The sequence below is a fragment of the Pituophis catenifer genome, unplaced genomic scaffold (genome assembly GCF_029215685.1).
Source record: "Pituophis catenifer annectens isolate HBS135680 unplaced genomic scaffold, rPitCat1.0.hap2 SCAF_6, whole genome shotgun sequence".
NCBI classification, from domain to species: domain Eukaryota; kingdom Metazoa; phylum Chordata; class Lepidosauria; order Squamata; family Colubridae; genus Pituophis; species Pituophis catenifer.
The window spans coordinates 17,815,456-17,842,805 of NW_027256886.1; positions in this window are offsets into that span (position 1 = coordinate 17,815,456).

Consider the following 27,350-nt stretch of genomic DNA (forward strand, 5'->3'; position numbering starts at 1 on the left):
TGGTGGGAAAGTAACAACGTTCCGTGCGCCTTTGGCATTTAGTCATGCTGGCCACATGAGCACAGAGGCGTCTTCTGACAGCACTGGTTCTTCAGCTTTGAAACGGAGATGAGCACTGCCCCCTAGAGTCGGGAACGACTAGCACATATGTGCGACGGGAACCTTTACCTTTAATTCTATCATTGCTTACTTAAAAATATGTCCAAATAGTCTAAATAAAGCTTACTGCTAAGAAGAATACATAAAACTCCTGTCCATAACTAGAAATAAGTATTACACTTATATCTGTAAATTACAGATTACAGATTAACAGAGTTGGAAGGGACCTTGTAGGTCATCTAGTCCAACCCTCAGCCCAAGCAGGAGACCCTACACCATTTCTGACAAATCCAATCTCAGTCCAATCTCTTTTTGAAATCTCTTCATCTCTGGTGATGAAGCTCCCACAACTTCCGAAGGCAACTTCTATTCCATTGGTTGATTGTTCTCACTATCAGAAAATTTACCCTTATTTCTAGGTTGCATCTCTCCTTGGTCAGTTTCCAGCCATTATTCCTTGTCTGGCCTTCGGGTGCCTTGGGAAATAGTTTGACCCCCCCCTCTCTGTGGCAGCCCCTCAAATATTGGAAGACGGCTATCATGTCTCTCCTGGTCCTTCTCTTTACTAGACTAGCCATGCCCAGTTCCTGTAACCGTTCTTCATATGTTTTAGTCTCCAGTCCCGTAATGTTAAATGTTAAAGAGTTTACAAAGGCAAGCATTTATGCAATCAAAAATACATTCGTGTAAATTAATTTTCAGCAACCTGACAAAAGAAATGTTAAAGTATCATTTCCCTAAATATTTGGGGGATAAGTGTATCCCTCTATGGTACGGTTTCTCAACCTCAGCAGCTTTAAGATATGAGGACTTCAATTCCCAGAATTCAATAGCCAAAATACTTCAAAGCCACGAGAAAACATGCAGATAGTGATTCTTTTCTACCTAGTCAAGTTTCTAAACCTTGGGTCTCTCCTGCTGCTGATCCAAGGTTCTACACAGGTTTATAAGCAGGAGAAGTGGTTCTACAAATATTCAGACCCCCAAAGCCATTAAAGGTTTTAAAATCAATTTTGCTTGCAGGGCAATTAGTAACCAGTTCGTGAAAAATATCATTATCCTGAACCATACATAGGAATTAGCCACAACATTTTGCACCAGTTTCTGCACATTTTCCAACTGTTTCAATTCAACTCAATTTCAAACTTTAATTCAATACATTGCAGCAGTTAACAGCACTATCTAGACTCTGGCAATGTGTCTTAAGTCCAACCAATTCAGGAAGGGTCCCATTTTGCTACACTACTAATAATTATGCAAACAAGCCATTCACCACAGCTGTCACTTGCAAATCCTGTGACAGCTGGTATTCAAAGAACATGCCCAAACCGTACTGTTCTGGCAGAATATTTTATTTTTTTAAGAATATGCCTTACATCATTTCCAAGGACTTGCTTTCTTTTTAGCAACCACACTAATGATGGGTGTAGACTTAATTTCAACTCATCTTAATGAGTTAAACTTAAGCAGTATTCAAATATATTGATTGTTCTTTGGAATTTAAAGATACAGAGCTGTAGAATTGAGTGTCACAAGTAAACTGATAATGTCATGCTCCTAAGCTTAGAATGCTTTTCCTTAATTGTTAGATGTTGAAAAAGATATATAGGAGACGAGAGGCATCATAAACACAATCTAGATGTTAGAGATAGTTCTCTAAGTACCACTTTCTGGGCATATCCTGACAGAGAGTTTCATTACCACTACAAAATAGCATCCCTTCCCCTATCTAGTCAAGCAATTCAGAAGGATACCATCGTTAATGATATTGAAAGTTGCTAAGAGGCCCAGAAGATTTAGAAAGATCATACTCCTCTGCTACTAGCACAGATCATTTACAAAATGATAAACATAAATAAATAAAATTTACCAAGGTGATGAAAGCATTTTAAGTACCATTATTCAGGCAAAATCCTGATAGAAATAAATCCAGAAAATTGGAGTTGTTCAGACATATTCAGTTTTTCAATGATCTCGCTCAAGAATGGAATATTAGCGACTGATTTATAATTAGAAAGCTTTCATTTGTAAAGGGGGATCTTTTTCAGTAAAGGTCATATAAGCCACCTTTAAGCATGTGGTAACACATTAATTAACTAATGTAGTAAAGAAGACAGATTCCCCCCTTTATGATGGATTATTGTTTCATTTGAATCAGAGAGTAGTCCTTCTGCTTTGTGAACAAACTTTTTAAATTAGTATACAGTACATGCAGGGAACTGTTGTGGGTATTTGCTGACCATGCTATTTGTCTCATGTTGCTGTCTTATCCCAATCATATCAAAATTGTTTTCAAGCTCTACACAATCAGGGCAGACCTATTTTAAGTAAATGTGCTAAATTCCTAATTGACATACATGACAATAGAAAGAGGGGGAAAGGAAAAAGTGTTTAAAATGGAAAACGAAGTATTTTGCAAAGGGGAAAACAAAATAACGAAAGAATATCTGCAGCTTTGCTACTTTCTACTTTTATATATGTGTCCTGTCTTCTATCCATATATATAGAGAGAGAAATAAATGGGCAATGCTTTCCTATTCATAAATCCAAAATAAATAAGTATTCTGTTTTATGAATTGAAGTCCAATGTTTTTCTTCCAGATCTGAATGGTTAATGAAAAAAGAGAGACAAAAATCTAGTAGACAGGTGACAAAATCAGAAAGACAAAAATCTCTTCACATCTTCAAGATCTGCAAGCTGAAAGGATTCAATCTGAACTTAACAGTTGGTTTTCATAGTTATTTCTCTATGAACCTACCCTGTTTTCCCCAAAATAAGACATTCCCTGATAATAAGCCCAATCGGGCTTTTGAGAACATGGTAATAAGGCCAAGCGTTTACTTCAGGATTCAAAAAAATATGACAGGGGAAACACGGTATTCTAATACTGGTGTGCAATTTGAGATCAATTTAATGAACTTTGTCTACAAAGAATGATGAACATTACAATCTTTCAATCAGCCAGGACTTTCACAATGTCACCAATAGATGAGGTGCAAAATTTCTGAAAAATTAGTACAGTGGTTTAATGCACCCTGTTATTAACACAGCTGCCTGCAATTTCTGCTGGTTCGAATCTCTCCAAGGCTCAAAGTTGACTCAGCCTTCCATCCTTTCTAAGGTAGGTGAAATGAGGACCCAGTTTGTGGGGGCAATAAGCTGACTTTGTATAAAATATACAAAAGAATGAAGGCTATTGCTTAACGCATTGTAAGCCGCCCTGAGTCTCCGGAGAAGGGTGGCATATAAATCAAATTAAAAAAAAAAATTCTGAAAAATTAATAAGAAACAAATGGTTCCCTCTCTCTCTCCTTTCCTCCCTCCCGCTCTCCATTTTATATATATATTTTTTTTAATATAAACTTTATTGTTTTAAAGAAAGAACATTTAAAAAAAACACGTACAAGTTTCTCACAATTGAGAGACAAATTTACATATACAGTACATAGTCACCTATTAACTAATTTCCATTATTCTATATAAATATATATATTATATGTACATATATATAAACATACAATAAAGTATTCCATATTCTATACCTCTGACAGTGCTGTTTTTTGTTATATTTTATATTTTTCTTTACTTATAAATCTGTAGACCTCTTCAATCACTGAGGCCTATTTTAATTCATCTTCTAGCCCTGAATATGTTTATGCCAGCCCAACAATCTAAAACCTACAACACTGACAATTATTCAAAACAGACTATATAGAGAGCCTTTATTTTCAGAACCTGGGCTTCAGAACCTTCAGTCAAACAGAGTATCAAGTCCAACATACTGTATACCCTGATACAGTGGTGGGTTGCCCCCGGTTCAGGTCAGTTCGCAAGAACCGGTAGTAAAACCGGCGGGAGGCTCTGCCCACTGACCCCGACGTCATCAGGAAGCTTCTGTGCATGCGCGTGTGGCCCCATTGCAAACCAGTAATAAAGGTAAGTGCAACCCACCCCTGCCCTGATACATATGTGGAACCAGGTACTAATTGGGATGGATCTATAATATCATGAAAATTTTGTTTGTTTAAGATAATACAAGGTCATTCCAATGCTTCTCTCTTCTCTCAACATATTTTACATAGTATTGTTATATTTGTTTATTTATTGTCTTCATTATTTTTACAAATAATTCAAGGTAGCAAACATATCTCCTTCTTCCTCCTATTTTCCACACAACAACAACCCCTGTGAGGTGAGTTGTGCTGAGAGAAAGGACTAGCCCAAGGTCACGCAGCTGTCTTTCATGACTAATTCAGGATTAGAACTCACACCAGGAGTTTTTATCCTGGTGCCTTAATCACTATAAGATCTTATACAAACCTCTTGTATTGATTTCATTTGTCTGACATATTTTTAAACATGTAACAGACATGATGAGATCCAATTTAAGTTTTACACAGAATGTGAAATATGCATGCACCCCTCAGTAGGACATTATTCCTTTATGTAGAATTTGCCTGGATTAACTTCTTTAATCTTTATCATCTTTTGGCTTTCTCTAAAAATCCTGCTCAAGACCCAAAACCTATTTCTGTCTTACATTTTCTGTCTGGAGACTAATATGCTTTTCTGTCATTTATGTCTGACAAGTACAGCTCTTAGGAGTTGAAAGAGTAACCCTTCTGAAAAAAATGTTTTTTTTTTTTTGAATGAAAAGTCTATATTTAACCCACCAATGAAATCTATTCGGTACTATTATATTGTCCTCATTCATGGAATGCAACATAAGTCTACAGACAAAGCCATTTACTATACTTTGGTGAGTCTCTCTTTAAAAAAAGTTCTCTAGACACTAAGTCCATGGCTTTTCTTTTTTGGTTCCATTTCAACTGCCTGAACTTAACAATAGAAAAGATAGACTTCCATTCACATGTTTCACTGACTCTTCACTACAAATGAAATCTTAGAAACAGGAATAGTTGTCACTTTTTTCCTCAGCTACCCATGCTCATCACAGTTGACATTCCTTCTACTTCCAGTATTGACTCCAGAAATCTCTTGACAGATACTAAAATTCATGTTGTGAAATATATTGACAGCCTAAGTAGGTTCTTTCTTCGTCACTTAAATAGATTTTTCCATGCTAGTAACTCAATTCTTTTCTGCAAGACTTCACCCCACCTATTGATGATTTTGAGCACCATGGGATTTCCAGAAAGTAGGACTTCCTTCAAAAAGATGCATCATTTTAAAATCTCTCTCTCTCTTTCTCTTTCTCTCTCCGTGTGTGTGTGTGTGTGTAAAACATTTTTCAAACTTTTTTTTTTTTTGAGAACTTCACTTTTTTTTATCTTTGCATTCAGTGAAGTTGAAATACTCCCGGGTTGAAGGTAAGATCGTCAATAGATGAGATGGAGTAATTATTTACTGATTTCTTTAGCTTCCTTCCAAGATGGTCTCATGACAAATTTATAGGTTGGGAATTCATCCTTAGCCTAAGAATCTCAATCACATTCTTATTTTTGCTTTTTACATGTTTAAGGATAATGTGAAGACCATTCTATATTTGTGAGGATTTGGGCCCTTTTAGAAACATGAATCAGCAAACCTAAATGTTGTATATAAACTACATACATAGAGAAGACTTACTGGGTGAGTCAAGTGTTGCTTTTTTATGCTCATGCCAAACGAATATGCCTAGGTAATGCAATTACAGGCAAGATAACTTTAAAAATTATAAATGTACACCTATACCTAACTTGACTTAAAAATGTAGATCAACCACCAGCCTTTTGGACTTTTTAAGCAGTTATATGAGCCCACACTACAAAATTGCACTCATGGCAACTTAAACACTGACAAACATTTTATTAATTTAAAAAGGGAACACTTTTAAACAGCACAAGAGTGTATCCATCTTTAATTTTGTACATACATACATACAAACATATATACATACATAGACAGAGTGTGGGGTGGGTGATAGATACATCTTGCAGGTAGGATTATGCTTCAACTAGGAGTGTTCTTGTATATAACCATGCCAGGTCCACATAAAAAACAAACAAACAAATAAACAAAACTTAATACAGTAGAACCTCTGGTCATGAATGCTTCTGACCACAACCAAATCAGTTTGCAACCAAAATATTCACAATTTTTTTCCCATGGCCAATTTTCCCTTCTGCGCCTTTTTTTTTTTTTCTACGCACCAAATTTCCAAAATTAGGTTCGGGTCACGACCAAATCAGGTTGAGACCAAAGTTATGAAATGAATTATGTTCATGACCAGAGATTCTACTGTATTTGAAGAGATGAACCCTGAAAGATGCCAAGGTCCATAGGATATTGGACCTTTTTCCAAGTTAGATACATCCATTAGCACTTTAAATGCAGATATGGTTAAAAATCAATGAGCAAATGAATTATACAGATGTGTACATTAGAAAGATGCCTATGGTCAATGCAATGTGTTTGAAATATTGTATTCATAGGTATTTGTCAGTGATGGCTAACCTTTGCTGGACCAAGTGCCCAAAGCGCACATGCACACGTGTGCCCGAACCCCCAAAAGGCAATGTGCATGCGTCCCCTGTGAATTCCCTGTGCCCCATGCATGCGTGCATTCCCCTGTGCATGCGTGGCAGAGACTCGAAGACCAGCTGGCCAGCGGGAGGCATGTATGGCGGAGCTGAACTGGGGCAACGGCTCACATGCCCACAGAGAGGGCACTGTGTAGGTTCGCCATCACAGCTATATGTGATGCTAGGATGGGCATCAAAATAGCTTATCATAACACAGAACAATCTGTATCTGTATTTCAGATTAGTCTTCTTTTAGAATTTTTAATCAACGGGATTTTCTCCACCACCATCACCAAAAAAAAAAAAAAAAAGTGATTAGTTTCTAGAATAACAGACTGACAATATTCTCTTTTGCTATATTGCAAAGTGTTTCCTAGCAACCTTGTATTTGGCTGCTTAAAACAAAATAAGGGCATAATGGATGCAATCTAAATTTGGAGCAAGCAATCTAAATTTGATTGGTGTTTTTCAAAGCCTTACTATAAATGTGGAATGATGATATTATTCCCTATCAAATAATAAAATCCATTAATTTCAAAATTTTAAATGAAGAAAGCAAAGCAAAATTAGCGATAGGAATGTTCAGTCGGGAGAAAACTTCTTGCAGAAATTCTCATCTTTGCCTTTCAATTTGTTTGGAACAATGGCTAATTGCCCATGGGATGATTTTATTGCAGTGCTTTGTGAGCCTTCCTCCCTCCTCCCCACTTTTGGATTTCCCGTGAAATGCCTTTATTTTTATGTATTTATTTACTTTCCCAGAATAAGGGGTGCTAAATTGTCTTTAGGTTTTATTACTTTTTGCTTTTTTAAAAAAACTTTTAACAAATTTTTTAAAAAATACGTTTTTTGTTAACAAGGAGGAGAGTTTATCAGAATTATTATTTACTACTATCAGTTTGGTGTAATAGTTAGGATAACCGGTTAGAAAACTGGAAGCCCATGAGTTTTAATTCTTCTTAGGCACAAAGTCAGCTGGGTGACGTTGAGCCAGTCAATTTTTCTCTCAGTCCCTAGGAAGAAGGCAATGACAAACATTCTGAAATCTTGCCAAGAAAACGGCAAGGACTTATCCAGGCTCTATCCAGGAATCAAGATCAACTCAAACACACACACACACACACACACACACACACACACACACACACACTTTTTTTCTTTTCTTTTGGTGAATAATATGTCTTCGTTTGAGGGATCACCATGAGTTTTCAAATTCAAAAAAGCTTGACAAGATTGAGCCTAGACTGAAGTTGTACTATAGAAATCAGCTGAAGAGAGCACACCTGAATAGATCTAGGTCAGGGGTGTCAAACTCACATCGTCATGGCGGCATCACATGACGTATCAGGACTTATTTTTCTCCTTCGCTAAATTGGGCGTGGGCGTGGCCAGTACGTGAGGCATCCAGCCTGCGATCTGGGAATTTGGCAGCCCTGAGTCAACAGATTCAGAGCATCTTCAGGATAAGGTCCCCATCCCAACAACATGTCACATATGTGAAGAAAAAAAGTCAAGCCATCTAGATGAAAGAAAAAAGATCTTGGTCAATTAACCAAGCAGATAAACAGATCTCTGTTAAAGTGTTGGCTTGTAGTACTGGCTTTTTGTGACAAATGATATTCTGATTCCCTACTGTGATTTTGCCTTTCTGTTACTGTTTGGTTTGTCTGGAATCTGAGATGGGATCTTTTGCAATCATTCTGAAGTTGAACTTTATCTCTCTGGACTCTTTTGCTCAAGTAAGCTCTTGTGGCTTTTTTCCTGGGCAGAAAGCTTTGAGTTCCCAGTGTGCTTTATGTTACTTTGGTGGAAGATTTATGACTGCAATAAATATGTTGAGTTTGTTATCAGAAGCTGGCTGGGTGAATATAAGATGCAGTACAGAACACTATATGAGGGCATGGCTCTGAGGAAATTCCAGCTTAGTTAAAAATGAGAGAGGCAGCTCCCGGGAGTTCTGTTTTTAATATTTCATTCTTAATTTCTTCCCCTCTGTTTCCTTCTTTCTTTTGCTTTTTGCTTACTTCCACCCTGCAACTCTGACATTGCATTAATTTCAAAATCAAAAGTATCGATTATGAATACTACCGTGTTTCCCCAAAATAAGACTCTATCTTATATTTTTTTGAACCCTGAAATAAGCGCTTGGCCTTATTGCCAAGGGGAGACCAAAAAACGGGCCTTCCGGCCCCACTGTGCCATCACATGCCAAAAGCAGGAGGAGCGTGGGTAGGTAACACGTGCATGTGTAGGGGTGAGACACATTGAATTATGGATGTGTGCACGCATGCGCGCAACCCCCTGCGCTTCCCCCACTTTTGGCACACGACAGCAAAAAGGTTCGCCATCACTGACTTAGACCATTTGTGGGAACTTAATGACTATAGACTGATGGGTCATTTAAATACCTCCCTCTCCCTGCTCAGCCTGCTCGTCTTCTACACATATATTTTTAAATCTTCCTGAATACTAGGTGCAAGAATGCGTGCATTTCTACATTTAGAAAGACACCCATAGACATGATGCAAGCTCCTTCAGATTTGCTCTTTGGGGATCTTGGAAGCTTCTCCCGAGTGTTACATTTCACATGGGGTGGGGTCTCTCAGCACACACTTTCCACCTGTCATGAAAACACCATCTTCATTCCAACATTTTTCCTTATAGAATCATTGGTTCTGATAATCGTGAGAATGGGAGATGACTCCTAATTCACCTGTTCAAACAAGAGTAGAGAAAGCAGATGGTACAGTTTATACATATCGTATTTTTTGGAGAATAAGACGCACCTTTTTCCCCCCAAAAAAAGAAGGTGAAAATCTGGATGCATCTTATATGCCAAATGTAGCCCCGCCCAGCTTCTCAAACGGAGGTTTCAGAGGCTGAAAAAAAGCATCAGAAATGAAGCTTCAGAAAAGAAGCCCCCAAACAGAGCTTCAGAGGCTTTTTTTCTGAAGCTCTGTTTCAGAGGCTTTCAGAGGCAGAAAAAAAAAGCAAAAAAAAAAAAAAAAGCAAGGCACAGAGCTCATAACCAAGGAACTTGTTCCTAAAATTCATCTCTGGGAACAGCTGATTGGGAGTATTCCAGGAGGCTTCCACCTGCCTGTTTTCTTATTTTTCTTAAAAACTAAGCTGCATCTTATACTCCAATGCGTCTTATGCTCCAAAAAATACGGTATTCAATTTTGTAATGACGGAAATAAGACTTCCTAACTCCAGTGATATGGACCAATGATGTATAGGTACAAATTGAATCAGATAATTTGCAGAATGCCTTTCCTTTGATTTCCATGCTGATTGAGACTTTGCTCAAAAGACCCAATTAACCTGTAATGGATGACAGAGGAGGGCCAAAAAGTACAACTTCACTTAATTGTATTTAATCATCTGCATTGGTCTATAACGAAATAAAATTGTGACCTATGTCCAATAGTGCTGTTAATGCTACCATTCTACACATTATTAATCTGATATAAAAATGAATCTTTGGTTGAACAGGAAAAATAGAAGAGAACGGGACCTTTATGAAGCTAGTTTGTACATCCATCCATCCATCCATTTCATTACAGAGAAATAGAGATTACATATTCTCTTGTTACACATAACATATATGTGACACAGAACTTCCCCAGGTTAAATGTCTAATGTGTGGTAAGTAAGTGTGGTTTGGGGATGAATGAATCTGGTGGTTTTGGTTTTCCTTCTTCTTTCTGTCTTACATTTGTTTCATCCATTCTCCATAGTAGTTTGAAATTAAATCCAAAGAAATTTGTATTTCCTTACATAGTCATTTTGAATAACCTTTTATCTAGTCTTTTTTTTCCAAACAGTGCTTTTAACTAAATGGATTTATCTTTTGTGCACATATGTAATGCATATTTTTTTTTATTGTCGAACCTGAATTGAAAAATTCAAAATATTGCTAATCTTACACTATAACTGGCTTTTTTTTTCCTTTAATTTATATGCCGCCCTTCTCCGGAGACTCAGGGCAGCTTACAATGCGTTAGGCAATAGCCTTCATACTTTTGTATATTTATACAAAGTCATCTTATTGCCCCCACAATCTGGGTCCTCATTTCACCTACCTTTGAAAGGATGGAAGGCTAAGTCAACCTTGAGCCTGGTGAGATTTGAACTTGCAGTAATTGCAAGCAGCAGATGTTAATAACAGTGCTTTAGTCCACTGTACTACAGGCTTTGGTGGGCATTGGTTCTCAGACATATTTACATTCTGTTCCTCCTCCCCTACACAAAGTCATTTGATGTGTTCATCTATTTCTCCACTATTCAAAAAGGAAACCAAACGTGAAAATGACTGATTAATTTAATAATAGTGAACAATTGAAATACTAATGACAAGAGACGACTCAACATCTACTACTTTCCAAAGTAGGTTATAGACTTTTTCCTGTCTGACTTTGCCAGTAGGATTTTGTGAAGCTTTTAAGTTCAAAGATCTGATTGAATCACCCCATTGAAGCAGATTTGTCAACTGAACAAAGGATAATTTTGAGGCAACAAATCAAATCAAGTGACTGGAAAGTGTTTCACAGATTTAGTAGATTTTCTCCCACTTCTGGGGTTGTTAAAGACGATATATACTGCTACAGCTTCAGTTCAGTTCACATGGCTAGACATAATCCTTAAGTTTATTCTCTCCTGTATTAAATGAATGCAACACATTTGTGCTGCTCCTGCCAACAACTGAAAGTTCACCTTAGTTCTCAGCACTCTTGAGTATGGGTTAAAATTAATCAGCTCTATACAAACCCTTGGGCAGGTGAAAGTTGTACAGATTGAATAGGTACTAAGTTCTTAGTGTTGGTTCAAGCACTGACTGCTTTCAAAGACTGCAGGGCTACAACATTTTTGAAAGCATTTTTGAAGCTGGAAGGGACATTTTTTTTGCATCTGTTCACAATTTTTCTTAAGGCTCTTATGCAGGGGAATTTGGAGAGTGATATTCTCTCCATTTAAAAGGAATGCGGTGGCTGAGTGGCTAAGATGCTGAGCTTGTCGATTGGCAGTTCAGCGGTTCGAATCCCAAGGGCTGCGTAGTGGGGTGAGCTCCCGTTACTTGCCCCAGCTTCTGCCAACCTAGCAGTTCGAAAGCACGTAAAAAATGTAAGTAGAAAAATAAGGGACCACTTTGGTGAGAAGGTAACAGCGCTCCGTACTGGTTTGGGCGAACCGTTAGCAGAGATTGTGCTTGGGTCCGCCCACCCACCCTGGTTCTATGATGTCTTATTTAGGCACATTTTCAAGGCCGGGTGCATGCGGGGAAGGTGCGTGAGTGAGCAAAGCATATGCACGGAAGGCCGGGCACATGCACGGAAGGTGTGCATGCACAGGTGGTTAAAAATATTGGAAACCCACCACTGGTTCAAATGATATAAATTAATACTGCTCCAGAGATCACAATGTGCAAATAAATTACCCAATGTAGGATTGCAATACATTTCAGGTCAATCATGCAATAAAGCTACAAATGAAATTAAAAGGGAAACTATAAGAAATTGTGTTAATGGTGATAAGGCACTTGAAGACTCTTTGTTTCTTGCTGTTTAAGATTAGAACCTGGTCTATATTTGAGTCCATGTTTCTGGTTGTCTGTTAGATATGACCCTTTGAAATATATCAACTATAGGGAGATTTTTAATCATAGGCCATATTTGGCATTTCAATTATTAGAGCATCGTTATCAGAATGATGATCTGCACCTGCTTGATTAGCCACCACTTTGCACACAGCACTGTTTCTCACAGAGAACATTTCTGTTTCTTTTTTGCTTTTCTCATGATTGCCAACAGAAAATGAGAAATATAATTTCAGGGAGGCACACAAGAGCATTTTTGCTGCACGTGCTGTATTTGCAAACCAGATGGCATTTTTTTAACCCTTTTTTCTTTAGAAGATGGAAATGTTAATTGCATTGCAACCAACATATCCCCGTTTTCATCATTCTTCTTTTGCCTGACTAATTTCCCTTAATAAACCTATCTTTGAAAGAAAGGAAATGGATCAATTTGTATTTTTGTGATAGGAGGATAATGTTTGTTGTAGGTATAAGCAGGAGATCCAATTTGTTCCTCATATAGGTGGAGGCGGATTGCTCCACTGTGAACCAATGAAGCCTGGCTAATATAGATAGATAGATAGATAGATAGATAGATAGATAGATAGATAGATAGATGATAGATAGATAGATAGATAGATAGATAGATAGATAGATAGACAGACAGACAGGCAGACAGAATTCTTTATTGGCCAAGTGTGATTGAACACACAAGGAATTTGTCTTGGTGCATACACTCTTAGTCATTGGCCCCCACGGAGAGGGCTCGCAACTTGGGCGTCCTCCTGGACGCACAGCTGTCTTTAGAAGAGCATATGACGGCCGTGGCCAGGGGAGCTTTTTATCAGGTTCGCCTGATACACCAGTTGCGTCCCTTTCTGGATTGGAACTCCTTACACATGGTCACTCAAGCACTCGTCACTTCCCACCTGGACTACTGCAATGCTCTCTACATGGGGCTCCCCCTGGGGTGCACCCGGAGGCTCCAACTGGTCCAGAATGTGGCTGCGCGGTGGATTATGGGAGCGACAGGGCGCCCCATGTGACACCCCTCCTGCGCGAGCTGCACTGGCTCCCAGTGGTCTTCCGGGTGCACTTCAAGGTGTTGGTGACTACCTTTAAAGGGTTCCATAGCTTAGGGCCTGAGTATCTACGAGACCACCTTCTGCCACCAACAGCCTCCCACTGGCCAGTATGTTCGCACAGAGAGGGCCTCCTCAGGGTGCTGTCAGCCAGACAATGTCGGCTGGTGACCCCCAGGGGAAGAGCCTTCTCTGTGGCGGCACCCGCCCTTTGGAACGACCTACCCCCAGAGATACGTATGATCCCGGATCTCCGGACTTTTCGTCGGGCCCTTAAAACTCACTTATTTCATCTAGCCGGGCTGGCTTGATCCCATCTTTCGGTTTTAATTCATAATTGATTTTATTGGGGTGTTTTTAAATTGTGGGCCGAAACTATTTAATATCTTTTTAAATTGTTTTAAATTTTGTATGCTATGTTTTTACCTTAGCTGTTCACCGCCCTGAGTCCTGCTGGAGAAGGGCGGTATAAAAATCAAATAAAATCAAGTAAATAAATAAATAGTGTACATAAAAGAAAATATGAAAGTAATCACAGAAATGGGAGAAAAAGGGTATTTCACACTCACTACCCTTCCATTCACTAATATTCTTTTGTTATTAAAAATACTACTTATCCACCTTTCCATTGGAAAAAAAATGTTCAAAGCAGCTAATTAGTAGTAACATTCAGTAACATTATAATAACTATAAATTTAATGACAACATAATTCATAAATAAACTGGGGAGAATAACATTTAGCAGGCTGGAAAGCCAACAAAATAAGAAAGTAGGAGTCCATCATGTTAGAAGCCCAACAGAACAGCTGCAAGGTACTCTTTAGACCATTTCAAATAATGGCTTGGCCAAGAAAATGGTATTTGCCCACTGCTATGAATGTGTTTCATCACAGCTAATAAGTAAATTAAGTGGAAATATTGTGCTTACTTTATAGTGAGCAATTAACCCAATGGTTTATTACATACTTGGGTTTCTAATAAGCACACATTGAGTAAATATTTCATTCAGCTAACGGATTTTAATTATAAAATATGTATGCAACCTTGGTTTATAAAAAATACTATTTCTCTTACCATTCTTTGTTTCCCCAAATGCAGTGGTGGAATTCAAATTTTTTAACTACCGGTTCTGTGGTGTGGCTTGGTGGGCATAGCAGGGGAAGGATACTGCAAAATATCCATTCCCACCCCACTCCAGAGGAAGGATACTGCAAAATCCTCATTCCCTCCCCACTCCTGGGGGAAGGATATTGCAAAATTTCCATTCTCACCCCAGTCTGGGGCCAGCCAGAGGTGGTATTTGCCAGTTCTCCGAACTACTCAAAATTTCTGCTACCAGTTCTCCAGAACCTGTCAGAACCTGCTGAATTTCGCCCCTGCCCAAATGTTATCCCCAAGATAAAGATCCTCCAAAATGGAAATTGGGTGTTGTCATGAATTTTTGTGCATGAATTGTACTGCAGAATAGCATATACTGTGTTTGCAAAAACTACTACAACTATCTTGGTACTCAACTGCTTCAAAACTCTTCAAATTTGGTACTCAACTCATTTTGACATGAAAATGTCCTGGTACTCACCATTTGTTTGGCACTCAACAAACTGCAATAGGAAAAGGGGGATGGCCATGGAGAATGGACAAGAAGTAACCATTATGGGAAGGTCACTGCAAAAGGAAGATGGGGACAGCCACAGAGGCGGACAGGAAGTTGGCCATGCTGGGAAGTCATTGGCATAAGAAAAGGGACAAATAAGAAGTCCGTCCTAGCTGAAACAAAGAGCCACATGGCAAGTCATGGGGTTTGCTTGGCACTCATCATTTTAATACTCATTGTTCCTCCCAGAACCAATTAATGATGAGTACCAAGGTACCACTGTACTACTTTTCAACTTTTGTTGGTTCCTTCATACAATCACAGAGATAATACTGCATACTTATATAGATTACAGTATACTAAATTCATTGTTATAAGATATTAAAAAGTTATTCCAAAGAATTATCTCCCTCCCTTAGATTCATTGGTTGTCACTGAGATGAAATTGGTATCTTCTGAAGATCTTAATTTTGCAAGCCTCTGCATTTATATGGAAAGAATGTTAAAAAGAACTAACAACTGTGGTTATAATCTTTAATATCCTTTTCACTAAAATTTATTTATTTATTTAGCATATGGCTGGTCACACACAATATTAAAACACTTCATTTTTACAGGTTGAAACAATTAAAACAATTAAAAAAAGAGCAGTAAGAAAACCTAAGAGGAAAACAGAAACAACATTTCAGAGTTTAACATCGAGTTTGGAGATCCAGTCAGTAGCTGTTGTTGTTACGCAGAGGAAGTCCCTAAAATTTCCTGGATACCTTCTGTTAGAGCATTCCCTCACTATATGTTGGATAGTCTGTCGGGGGACCCTGTAATCGCATTGTGCTGAAGGTGTCTTTCCCCATTTATACAAGGAGTCAGCACACACCCCATGAGTCATTCTAATTCTATTGTATGTCACCCATATGTGTCGGGGTAGATTAAATCCTGGAGGTATACTATTAATCCTACTACATAGGATTAATATGCTCAGAAATATCTTGGGAGGAATAGCTACTCCACGCTTCCATCCACTTTTGTGTGGTGTTCTGATGATCAGCCAGCAGCTTAAGCGCTGTCAAGAGTGGTGGGTTTCTTGACTTTAATCGGCATCTTAAGAGATCAGGAATGTAGCCATGAATGGGTAGAGAGGAATTTAACAGGATCTTACTATACTCCCGAATGAGAGCTTCTTGTCGTCGTAAGTGCGGGGGAAGTATGTGACTAAGTATGTTCACTGAAAAATGGACAAGTTACAGGAGTATAATATCCAAGGGTAACCAAAATGCTTGAAATGTCCATTGAACTTGACTTATCCATTTCACAAGCATAAGAGAAAACAGCCAGTCACTCACTGTGAAATTAATGCTTTGTTGGTACCATGTTACATTTTCACAAAGGATTTGATCCATGATAAAGGTCTAATGCCTGAAGGCTGACAACAAAGGCAAATACCAGGAGGTAACAACCTTCAGATAAGAGACCACCATTCTGAAGCTTGATAATGCTGGATGACAAACAGCAGCTCAGCACCTTGATTGTATTAAGTGCATCTGCTCCAGGAGTTTTGAGACATTTATCTGATAAAGGTTGCTAGAATAAAACCTCCTGAAGGAAATAAAGAGTCAGAAACGGAGTGGAAATATTTTAAATCAAAGCCAGAATATGATCAGCATGATTATTTAGAGTTTGTCTGAATTTTCTCCCTAAATGACCTATGAAAAAAATTGTCATACTTCAAATGACATAAGTGAAGGACATCAGTCATCTGATAAAATCTACCAAGGTTGCTAGGAAAGACCAGCAAGAAAAAAAGATCCCCAGAGAGCAATCGAATCATGATAAGTGAAATTTAAAGTTGAGGTTGAAGTTGCTCTTCAAATCCAAATTTGACCAGAAGCTAAACAACTGTTGGGCCTGGAGCCCTGATAGGGACTTACTACATTAGGAGTATCTGACCAGGTAGCAAAAACTTTTATCGCCAGGCTTCTCATCACCTTGGTTTTTGATTTTAATTTTTAACTTTTTATTCCATTGTAATTATTTTTGTGCTAAATAAACTTTTATTTTATTTTATTGTAATTGTAAGCTACCCAGAGTGGCTGAATTAGTAATATGGATGACACAGAAATCCAAATAATATTACTACTACTACCACTACCACTAATAATAATAATAATAATAATAATAATAATAATAATAATAATAATAATAATAATAATAATAATAATAATAATAATAATAATAATTCAGTTGACTGAGCTTCATGTTTAATGAATAAAGTAAATAATAATAATAATAGATACTTGGTTGATACCTAGGATGCTGGCAGCAACCCATATCAACCATTACCACCAGTCAATGGTATTTGTGATGCATTTTTGAATGTTCAGTTGACTGAGTTTCATGTTTAATGAATAAAATAAATAAATAAATAAAATTAATAATAATAATAATAATAATAATAATAATAATAATAATAATAATAATAATAATAATGGCTTAAGAAAGGAACCATAAAGTAAGAAACAGAAGGTTTAATACTTGCTGCTCAAGAACAAGCACTGCAAACTAATGCCGTGAAAGTGAAGATATAAAAATGCACTGACAATCCAAACTGCTGACTTTGCAATGACAAAGTTGTAAGTGTTTCACACTTAATATGTGAGTGTAGCAAAATCGTGCAAACTGATTACAAAGCTAGACATGCTCGAGTTGATGCATTAGTCCACTGGTCATTATGTTAAAAATACAACATACCTGTATCCAAGAAGTCATGGGAGCACAAAGTGGAAAAAGTTATTGAAAATGAGACAGTGAAGATCTTGTGGGACTTTTGAATACAGACGGATCGTCATTTGGAACATAGCATGCCAGATATTATGGTTGTTGAGGGCCAAAGCATACAGTTTATTGATATTCCTGTACCAGGAGATGCCAGAGTCGAAGAAAAAGAACTGGAAAAAAATCACGAAATATCGCAATCTGGCCATCGAAACTACATGGCTATGGCTGAAACATGTTACAGTGATACCCATTGTCATCGGGGCACTTGGTACCATGTCCAAGAATTTTACAAAACACATCAAGAAATTGCAGGTTCCTGCAATAACACCAGTGGAACCGCAAAAAACTGTGCTACTCGGAACATCATATATTTTAAGAAGATATTTGGTTGATACCTAGGATGCTGATATGGGTTGCTGATACCCAGCAACCCGTATCAACCATTAGCACCAGTCAATCGTATTTGTGACACATTTTTAAATGTTCAGTTGACTGAGTTTCATGTTTAATGAATAAAAGAGAATAACAACAACAACAACAACAACAACAACAACAACAACAACAACAACAATAATAATAATAATAATAATAATAATAATAATAATAAGTGCCTGGACGTCATCGGAATATGCAAGTGCATTGGTACTTTCATTGCAAATGTGATGAAGTCCTGGAAAACAGAACTGTTTATTGGAAGTGAAAGCTACGGACTGGTCAACATCAAAAGAGGGATTTTCCAGGGTGATTCTTTGTCACCTCTGTTATTCATCATCGCCATGACCCCTTGTCAACAATTTTACAGAAAACTAACCTGGGTTATCAAACTGCTAAAAACTCACAGAAAATCTCTTACCTGCTGTACATGGATGACCTGAAGCTATATGGAAAATCGGAAATTGGAATCCAGTCATTGACCAATACAGTTCGAATTTTCAGCACTGACATCAGCATGGAGTTCAGCCTGAACAAATGTGCCACAGTGGCACTGAAGAAAGGGAAGATCGTAGACAGTGATGGAATTGAAATGCCCAATGGACAAACCATCAAGTGCCAGCAACTCAAAGCCTACAAATACCTGGGCATACTGCAGCTGGACAACATCAAGCATGGGCAAGTGAAAAATGTGGTCAGCAAAGAATACACACAAAGGGTCAGGAAACTTCAAAAAGCAAACTGAATGGCAGTAACACCATCAAGGCTATAAATACTTGGGCCATACCCATCATCAGATATACTGCTGGGTTCGTGAACTGGACACAGGCAAAACTGGACAGCCTGGATAGGAAAACAAGAAAACTGATGACCATACACTATGCATTGCACCCGCATAGTGATGTTGACAGGCTATATTTGCCCAGAAAAGCAGGAGGCAGAGGACTTTTGCAAGTGAAGCAGACAATCGAAGAAGAGAAGCATGCTCTGGCAGATTATGTGAAAGACAGTGTTGAACCAGCTTTGATGGAGGTGAACAAGAGACAGCTGCTCAAAGTGCAGCAAACCAAGAATCAATATAGGAAAACAGCGATGCAAACTCTGGCTGACAGCTGGTGTAATAAAGCACTGCATGGACAGTTCCTTGAAAAGATCCAAGGAAAAGTAGATAAGGAAAAGACTTGGTTATGGCTGACCAACGGAACATTGAAGAAAGAGACCGAAGGCCTGATTCTTGCAGCCCAAGAACAAGCCATCAGAACAAATGTAATCAAAGCCAGAATAGAAAAATCTGCTGATGACCCCAAATGCAGACTATGCAAAAAAGCGGATGAAACCATTGACCACATACTGAGCTGTTGCAAGACAATAGCTCAGACTGACTACAAACAACTTCACAACACAGTCACTCAGATGGTCCACTGGAACTTGTGTCACAACTACCATCTGTCTCCAGCAAAGAACTGGTGGGATCATAAGCCTGAAAAAGTGGTCGAAAATGAGCATGCAAAACTGCTGTGGGACTTCCGAATACAGACTGACAAAGTTTTAGAACACAATACCCCGGATATCACAATTGTGGAGAAGAAAAAAGTGTGGATCGTCGACATTGCCATACCTAGTGACAGCAGAATCGACGAGAAACAACTTGAAAAAGTCACCAGATATCAGGACTTGAGAATAGAACTGCAGAGACTCTGGCATAAACCAGTGCAGGTGGTCCCAGTGGTACTTGGCACACTGGGTGCTGTGCCTAAAGACCTAGGCAAACATTTAAAAACAATTGGCGCTGACAAGATCACCATTGGTCAGCTGCAGAAGGCCACCTTACTGGGATCTGCTTGCATAATCCGCTGATACATCACGCAGTCCTAAACGCTTGGGAAGTGTTTGACTAGTGATTTGTGATACGAAACCCAGCATGGTTATCTCGTTTGCTGTGTATACTGTCATTTTTGTGTAAATAAATAAATAAATATTTTTAAAATGTTAATTAACAGATGATATTAGCTAGCCCTGAATGCTTAGAATGGTAATGAAATAAACTAAGAGCATGGCATGTAAAGAAACAAATCTATTTTAGTATTTATGAACTGTAAGTTTTGTTATTGCTGAATTTAATAACAATTAATAATAAAGATGTTTTGATGACAACCTTCCCATTCTGCAGACATCCTTGTCTGACCATGACAGAACAATTGCCCAGCAATTAATTTTTCAGAATTCAGTGGTAAGGCTATGAAATACAAAAGAAAAATGCATCAATTCTTAAAGAAAATATTACAAGGAACATGTCTTAGGCACCTCATGTTAAATTTGAAAATAAATTGCTACTTATAATTTCACTGACATTCTGACATGCCTTTAACAAAATAAAGAAAATAGCCATTTTCTTTTCAAATGAAGAAAGAAAGGAAGGAAGGAAGGAAGGAAGGAAGGAAGGAAGGAAGGAAGGAAGGAAGGAAGGAAGGGTAGGTATCATCCTATAATATAAGATTTAAAATATAGCTCAGTGCATATATCCCTAGGTCCACTATAGAAATCAACACTGTATTTTATAGATGTCATTATTTTATTGGACGTCGTTTATTGGTGTATTATTTACTTGATTTGAATAAAAAATGGTCCATCTCTATCAAAATAATAAAAAAATAACCAAAAAGAGAGCATGATGAAGAAAAATCATCTGCCATGATGTTTAATAAAATATGGTTTGGGGAGCTATTTTGACCAGCATTAATTTCATTTTGGTCAAAAAAATAACAGGATGCTTTTCTTAAGTTTTCCAAAACTATCTGCAAGATATTAATCCCTGTTGAATATGTTCAGTTTGACTTTCTATCCTGGCAAGTTTGACACCTGATCTTGTATACAAATCAATCCTTTCTAAATTCCAAACAGACATTTTCACTGCTCGGGTCTCTATTTTTCAGTTGAATACAGTTTAGCATTCAACTGAAAACTGTACCTAGACTACTGATGGCTAACCTTTTTGCCATTGCATGCCAGGAGGGGGGTACGGTGGAGATTCAAGCGCATACGTGCCCACACCCTTAATTTTATGTGCCCCAACCCACCCCCATGCATGCGCACGTGATCCCCCTCCTGGCGGGGGGGGGTGTCACGATGGCCCTGTAGGCCCGTTTTTCTTTCTCACTTGGCTCCAGATCCTCTCTATGAGTCTAGGGAGGGTGAAAACAGCCTTCTCCATTCCCTCAGAGGCCCTCCGGAGGCCAGAAATGGCTCATTTCTCAACTTCCGATTGGACAGGAAGTGACATTTTTTGCTACCCCCAGCCTTCAGAGACTCCTAGAGAGGCTCTGGCCTCCGGAGAGCCTCCAAGGGGGTGGGGAAGGCTGTTTTCATCCTCCCTAGACTCAGAAAGGATCTGGAGCAAAGTGAGAAAGAAAAACAGACCTTCTCCACCCCACTAGGCCCTCCCTAGGCAGGAAACAGCCTGTTTCCTGTTTCTGGTAGGCCCAGAAGGCCCAAAAATCAGCACGCGCCAGAGCTGAGCTTGCATGCTCACTGATATGGCTACATGTGCCACCTGTGGCACGCGTGCCATAGGTTCGCCATCACGGAGCTAGATTAAAATTCAGGGCTATAATTCATAGCGCTTGTCCAGATTAATCCTCTGGTTTCTCCAGATTTAAATACAAAAGCTTCCTCTTTGCCAACAAAATGGAAACTATGCAGACTGAAGCTGTGCCAAAATTGATCTTGTGAGTACATTTTTTCCCCATCCTCGTGTAAAAAAAACTTTTATTTTCTATCTTATGGTCAGAGCTTTTACAAATTTCGCTTAACTATGTTTTTGAAAATTCAAAAAATGAGTTCTTCCAAGTTTCAAGTGGTCTCCACCCAACTGATATCTTGAAGAACTTTGAAGATGTGATTCTTTGTCTAGGCCTTTGGTGTGGACAACTGATGCCCCACTTTTCCTTGTTTCCATCTTGGAATAGTTTTCTGTGCCATCTCTGTTCCATCATTTTGTATTGTTACTTGTTTTAAAACACTTCTACCAATTTATAAACTTCCCAGAGTTATGACATAAACATTCGAACTTGTTTGCTTGTTTGCAGAGGTTTCATTACCTGGCTATATAATATTATCTCTATTAGTGAGTGTGGGGTTTGTCCCGTATTTATATACAGTAGATTCCCCTGCCAGTATTCATGGAGGTGAAATTCTTTCCTTAGTTATTACAGTGGTGCCTTAGTACTCCTCGTTAATTGATTCCATGAAGCACGAAAAACGATGAGCACCAAACAAACCATGTTGACTAACCATATGACCCTTTGTTTTGGCTGGGAAGGACTTCCTGTCTGTCTCTTTTCCCATGTCAGTGACCTTCCCAGCATGGCTGACTTCCTCTGAGCCCATCTCCTCTTCCTTTTGCAGCAACCTTCCCAGCCTAGCTGACTTCTTGTCCATTCTCCATGGCTGCACCGTCTTCCTATCACAGCACATTGAGTATCAAACAAACAAGTACAAGAATTTCACATTTTCACATCAAAATGTGTTGAGTAATATATTCAATGAGTTTTGAAGCAGCAGAGTACCGAGGCACAACTGTACTTGATTAGGATATTGTTTTTTGCTATCTGGTTTTAATTCTTGCTTGTCTGGTGTAGGCTGCTGGAAATAATGTGTTCTTGTCTTTTGGTTTCATTCTTAGTGTTTTTTTAATTGTTTCTTTTGAATGGTGCATTGAATGATGTGAAGTGTTTGCCACCCATTGTACCCAGAGGTGGGTTTCACATAATTTTACCACCTGTTCGCCCAGTACCGGAAATGTGAGTGTGCGCATCACAAAACACAGCAATTTGCTCACACGTACCATCCACACATGCATGCAACATCAAAAACACAGCGATATAGGACGGGATTGCACCCGGGTGGGTCGGCGGGCCCATCCGTAGGTCACCACTTCCAGTTCACTCAAACCGGTCTGAACCAGCTGAATACCACCTCTGGTCATACCATGAAGAAACACTGAAATGTAAATGTGTTGCAATGGAGTAGATGCAGCAAAAGCCTTATAACAAATACATTTCAGGGTTTCATTCTATTGCTGAAAAATTCATTTCACTTTTGAAAAAAAAAAGTCATATGATGTAGCTCTAGACAATAAAATATATTGACACTTTCAGCTAATATGAACAATATTGGAAGTCACCCTTATATTTTTTTTTTATTTTATATTTTGCATAACATTTTCCTTTTCTTCACTTTTTCATTTTCTTTGATTTTTTCCCCCTTTCCTTTTCTCCTGCTGACTGCCAGTTTGTATTAGTTTTTGTCTACTTGTTTAAAAGGTTTATTTCATTATCTATGGAGATTCTTAGTCATCCAGGTGCCATAGGTGCTTTTTCAAGATGCAACTGGACTTTTTGGTTTTTCTTTGAAGATGTTTTGCTTCTCATCCAAGAAGCTTCTTTGGGTTCATTTCATTAATTTTAAAAAAGAATCTCAACAAAATTCAATTAATTTTTGAAAAAAGCAAATTATGCAACTTATAGAAATTATACTTTAATTTATACTCCAATGTATACTTGTATATAAAAGTGGATAAAAACCAAACCAAATTGTTCCTTTTTACAAATGACAATGTAGTAAAAACAACAGGGTTACTAGTGAAGGCTATAATAGATTGCAATTTTAGAGATTCTATCAACATTAAATCATATTGATAACAGAATACATTTTGTACTTTGACGTTGCAGTGTAGACCTGTAGATTATTGTTCTGTTTATTTATTTTATTTATTTATTTATTTTTCTGATTTCTATACCGCCCTTCTCCTTTCGGACTCAGGGCAGTGAACAGCCAAATATAAAACATTCGTACAGAAAAGTTAAAATAGATTTAAAATCATTAAATAAAATTTGGCCCATAATTTAAAACATTTCAATTAAAATCAATATCAATTTTAAAACCAACCATAAAATCAGGACAGCCCGGCTGAAAAAAAAATAGGTTTTAAGGGCCTGACGAAAAGTCCGGAGGTCTGGGATCACTCGTATCTCTGGGAGTAGATTGTTCCAGAGGGTAGGTGCCACCACAGAGAAGGCTCTCCCCCTGCGGGTCGCCAGCCGACATTGTCTGGTCGACGGCACCCTGAGGAGGCCCTCTCTGTGGGAGCGAACTGGCTGGTGGGAGGCAATTGGTGGCAGAAGGCGGTCCCGTAAAGCTTAAGTGTTAAGCCTTAAGATCCTCAGCATATGTATTTTAGTAATAGCAATAGTATGTAGACTTATATACCACTTCATATTGCTTTACAGCATTCTCTGAATGGTTTATGGTGTCACCGTATTGTCCCCAACAATCCGGGTCCTCATTTTACCAACCTTGGAAAAATGGAAACCTGAGACAACCTTTTGCAGCGAATGTGAATTTATATGCCATTTTCCCTCTTCCAAAGGAAAGGCAAATAGCTAACAATCTAAAGCATAAACCTATGTCAGCTGAAAGCAAATCATCCAAATCAAAAGACAGAGAAGAAATTACGACTAGTCCAATTCCCAGTATATTTGCTGAGAAATAAATCTTGCTATGATCAGTGGAGCTTGAACCCAAATAAATGTGCATATGATTGTAGCCTGATACTAATACATTATGCAATTAATCAATCAGTACTCTGACAAATAGTTTTTTTCTTTCTTTTTTTTTTAGCAGTAGCAGAAACTAGCAAGGTAGAAAGCAAAATTACCTCCCTGGATAGGGAATCCACCTGCTAAATGTCACACTTGGAGCATAGGATGCCATTTCCCTCTAAGTTAAAATGGTTTCACAGTAGAACACACTGCCATAAGAAATGGTAGTGTCTACCTCACTCCACGTATGTGTTGTGGCCTGTCAGCTGCTGGCCCCTCCAGCAGCTGAATCAAATAAGGAGGTGGCATGGGAGTTGGGCCCAGCATCAAGGTAATCTGAGAGCTCTGAGGGGAAAGAGAGAATGGAGCTGTCAGAGATAGAGGCAGAGGTGGAGCCTGGGCCATTCATCAGCCCTGAGATGGAGAGTAAACAGCTCCCAGGTTTGCTGATGGCTGATGCACAGAAGGCAGAGAAGAGGAGAACAGCGGAAATCTATGAACCGGTCCTTGGGATAAAAGGCAGGGGGCAGAGAAGAATAGGTTGGCAGGCAACTATTCATCTCCTCGTCAATTAGCCACTGATAGCCTGACTTCTGAATCCTGTCTGGAATTTATCAGAATTCTTCCATTGACTCTGTGATGCTTAGAGTCGGGTGCACCTTGTGTGTGTGTGTGTGTGTGTGTGTGTACACACATGTGTCTGCTGTTGGAAAAAAGTGAGTGCAGAAAGAGGGAGAGAGAGAGGGGGGACAGGGAGGGAGGGAGGGAGGGAGAGAGAGAGAGACTGATTCTTGGTGTGTTGGAGCCATTTCAGGGGAAAAGGGAGCTAGTTTTGCTTTTCACAGGCTTTTCACACCCATTATTCACTATGTGGCATTTCTTGTCGGAAACTGGAAGTATACACTGATTTCCAGCAAAGATGTCATACATCATGGTCGGGTTACTCTGGGATACAACAGATAGCTATAAATGCAAAGAGCTCAAAGTGCAGCCATATGATGTTGGGTTTGGGGAGTGGCCATTGGAACTTTGAATCTGGATAGTAAGTATTTCTTACTACTCAACATACTCAAGGTATGTTGTAACTTCCAATTGTCACTAAGTGATTGGTCATAAATTAAAGATTACCTGTAGATTGCTTAACAATAATCAACTTGGTTAACTATAATTGACGTCCAGATTGATTGGCTTGCAATTTGGCAATCCCTTGCTGCTGGCTTTATTGGTTGAGACAAAAATGATACCAAATCTGAAACATCTGGAGGCGAGTCTCCTGACATTTGTTGTATCTGAATCCTGCAATTAAAGCCTATGTTGTACAAGGTAGTCTCAGAGTTTCATTCCTGTTCTAGAATTCCAACTCCCCCAAAAACCTGGGCTTTACCAGCATGATATGAAGATCTGAAGAAGCTTCTTAGATAAGAAGTGAAATATCTTCAAGGAAAACCACTTTACTTTTAAAAAAGCACATTTGGGACAACCATGACTAAGAATCTGCATAAACATGATATAAAGATGTTGATGCTTTTGAATTTTGGTGTTGGAGAAGATTTCTGTAAATTTTGTGAAAACACAAATTATGAGGCTCGGGTTTGGACACATGATGTGAAGATTTAACTTCTTCTAGAATGCTGAGAAAGGTGGAAGAACTGTGTCCCTAGTTTTGATCTCCATCCTAGTGGACATAGCCAGGTCTTAATGCTCATCCAGAAGGACAGAAGAATGGGGACCAATCTTTCCTCTGAGGATAAGATGTGCCATAGGATGGGAGCAGTGGCAGAAAAGATTCACTCCTAAACACCACCAGTCAAAATTCTTTAGATTTCAGGTGTCATAACATGCCCTTTATACTGGACAGGTGGGATAGATTGATGTAATTGAGATGACACAGTCCCTCAGGTAACCTTGACTTAAACTATGAAGAGCTTTAAAGATCATAACCAGGAACTTAAATTGGACCAGAAGCAAACCAACACCAAATAAAAGCAAAAGTCTTATATGCTCAGTCCTAGCAGTATCCATAATTATCTACAGAAACACAGATATCTACACAGGTGTAGCTGCATTCTGTATCAGCTGTTGCAGCTGAATACATTTCAAGGATAACTCCATGTAGGGCACATTGCAGTAATACATTGGACATGGATACAGGAGATGACTAGGCCATAGTAACGAAGAGAAGTGCATCCTGATGTAGGAAGGAGTGCAACTGACACACAATACAAAGGCCTTCCTGGCTATGGCTACTACCTGTGAATTGACTATAACTGGGGGAAGGGAGAGTAAGGATAGCTCCCCTATCAGAACACAGTGTCACTGCTCCAACAAGGAAACCAAATCAGAATTTATAATACAGATTTGAAAACTCTTGCAATAATTACAGTACTTGATTTCCTACTCTGTCATGTCTAGGTTAGTTACTCACTAGTATGCCAGAAAAACAAAAATTATTAACATTCCCTATTACTGTGATTTGCTATGCAGGAATTTTCATATATATACGAATTTTCATATATATACATTTGCTATGCAGGAATTTTCATATATATATGACGTTTCGACTTTGTCGAAACGCCGCCAAGGTACTTCCAATTTTACGCGGGAGAAAACCTGAATAACCAAAGACCTACACACACACACACACACACACACACACACACACACACACA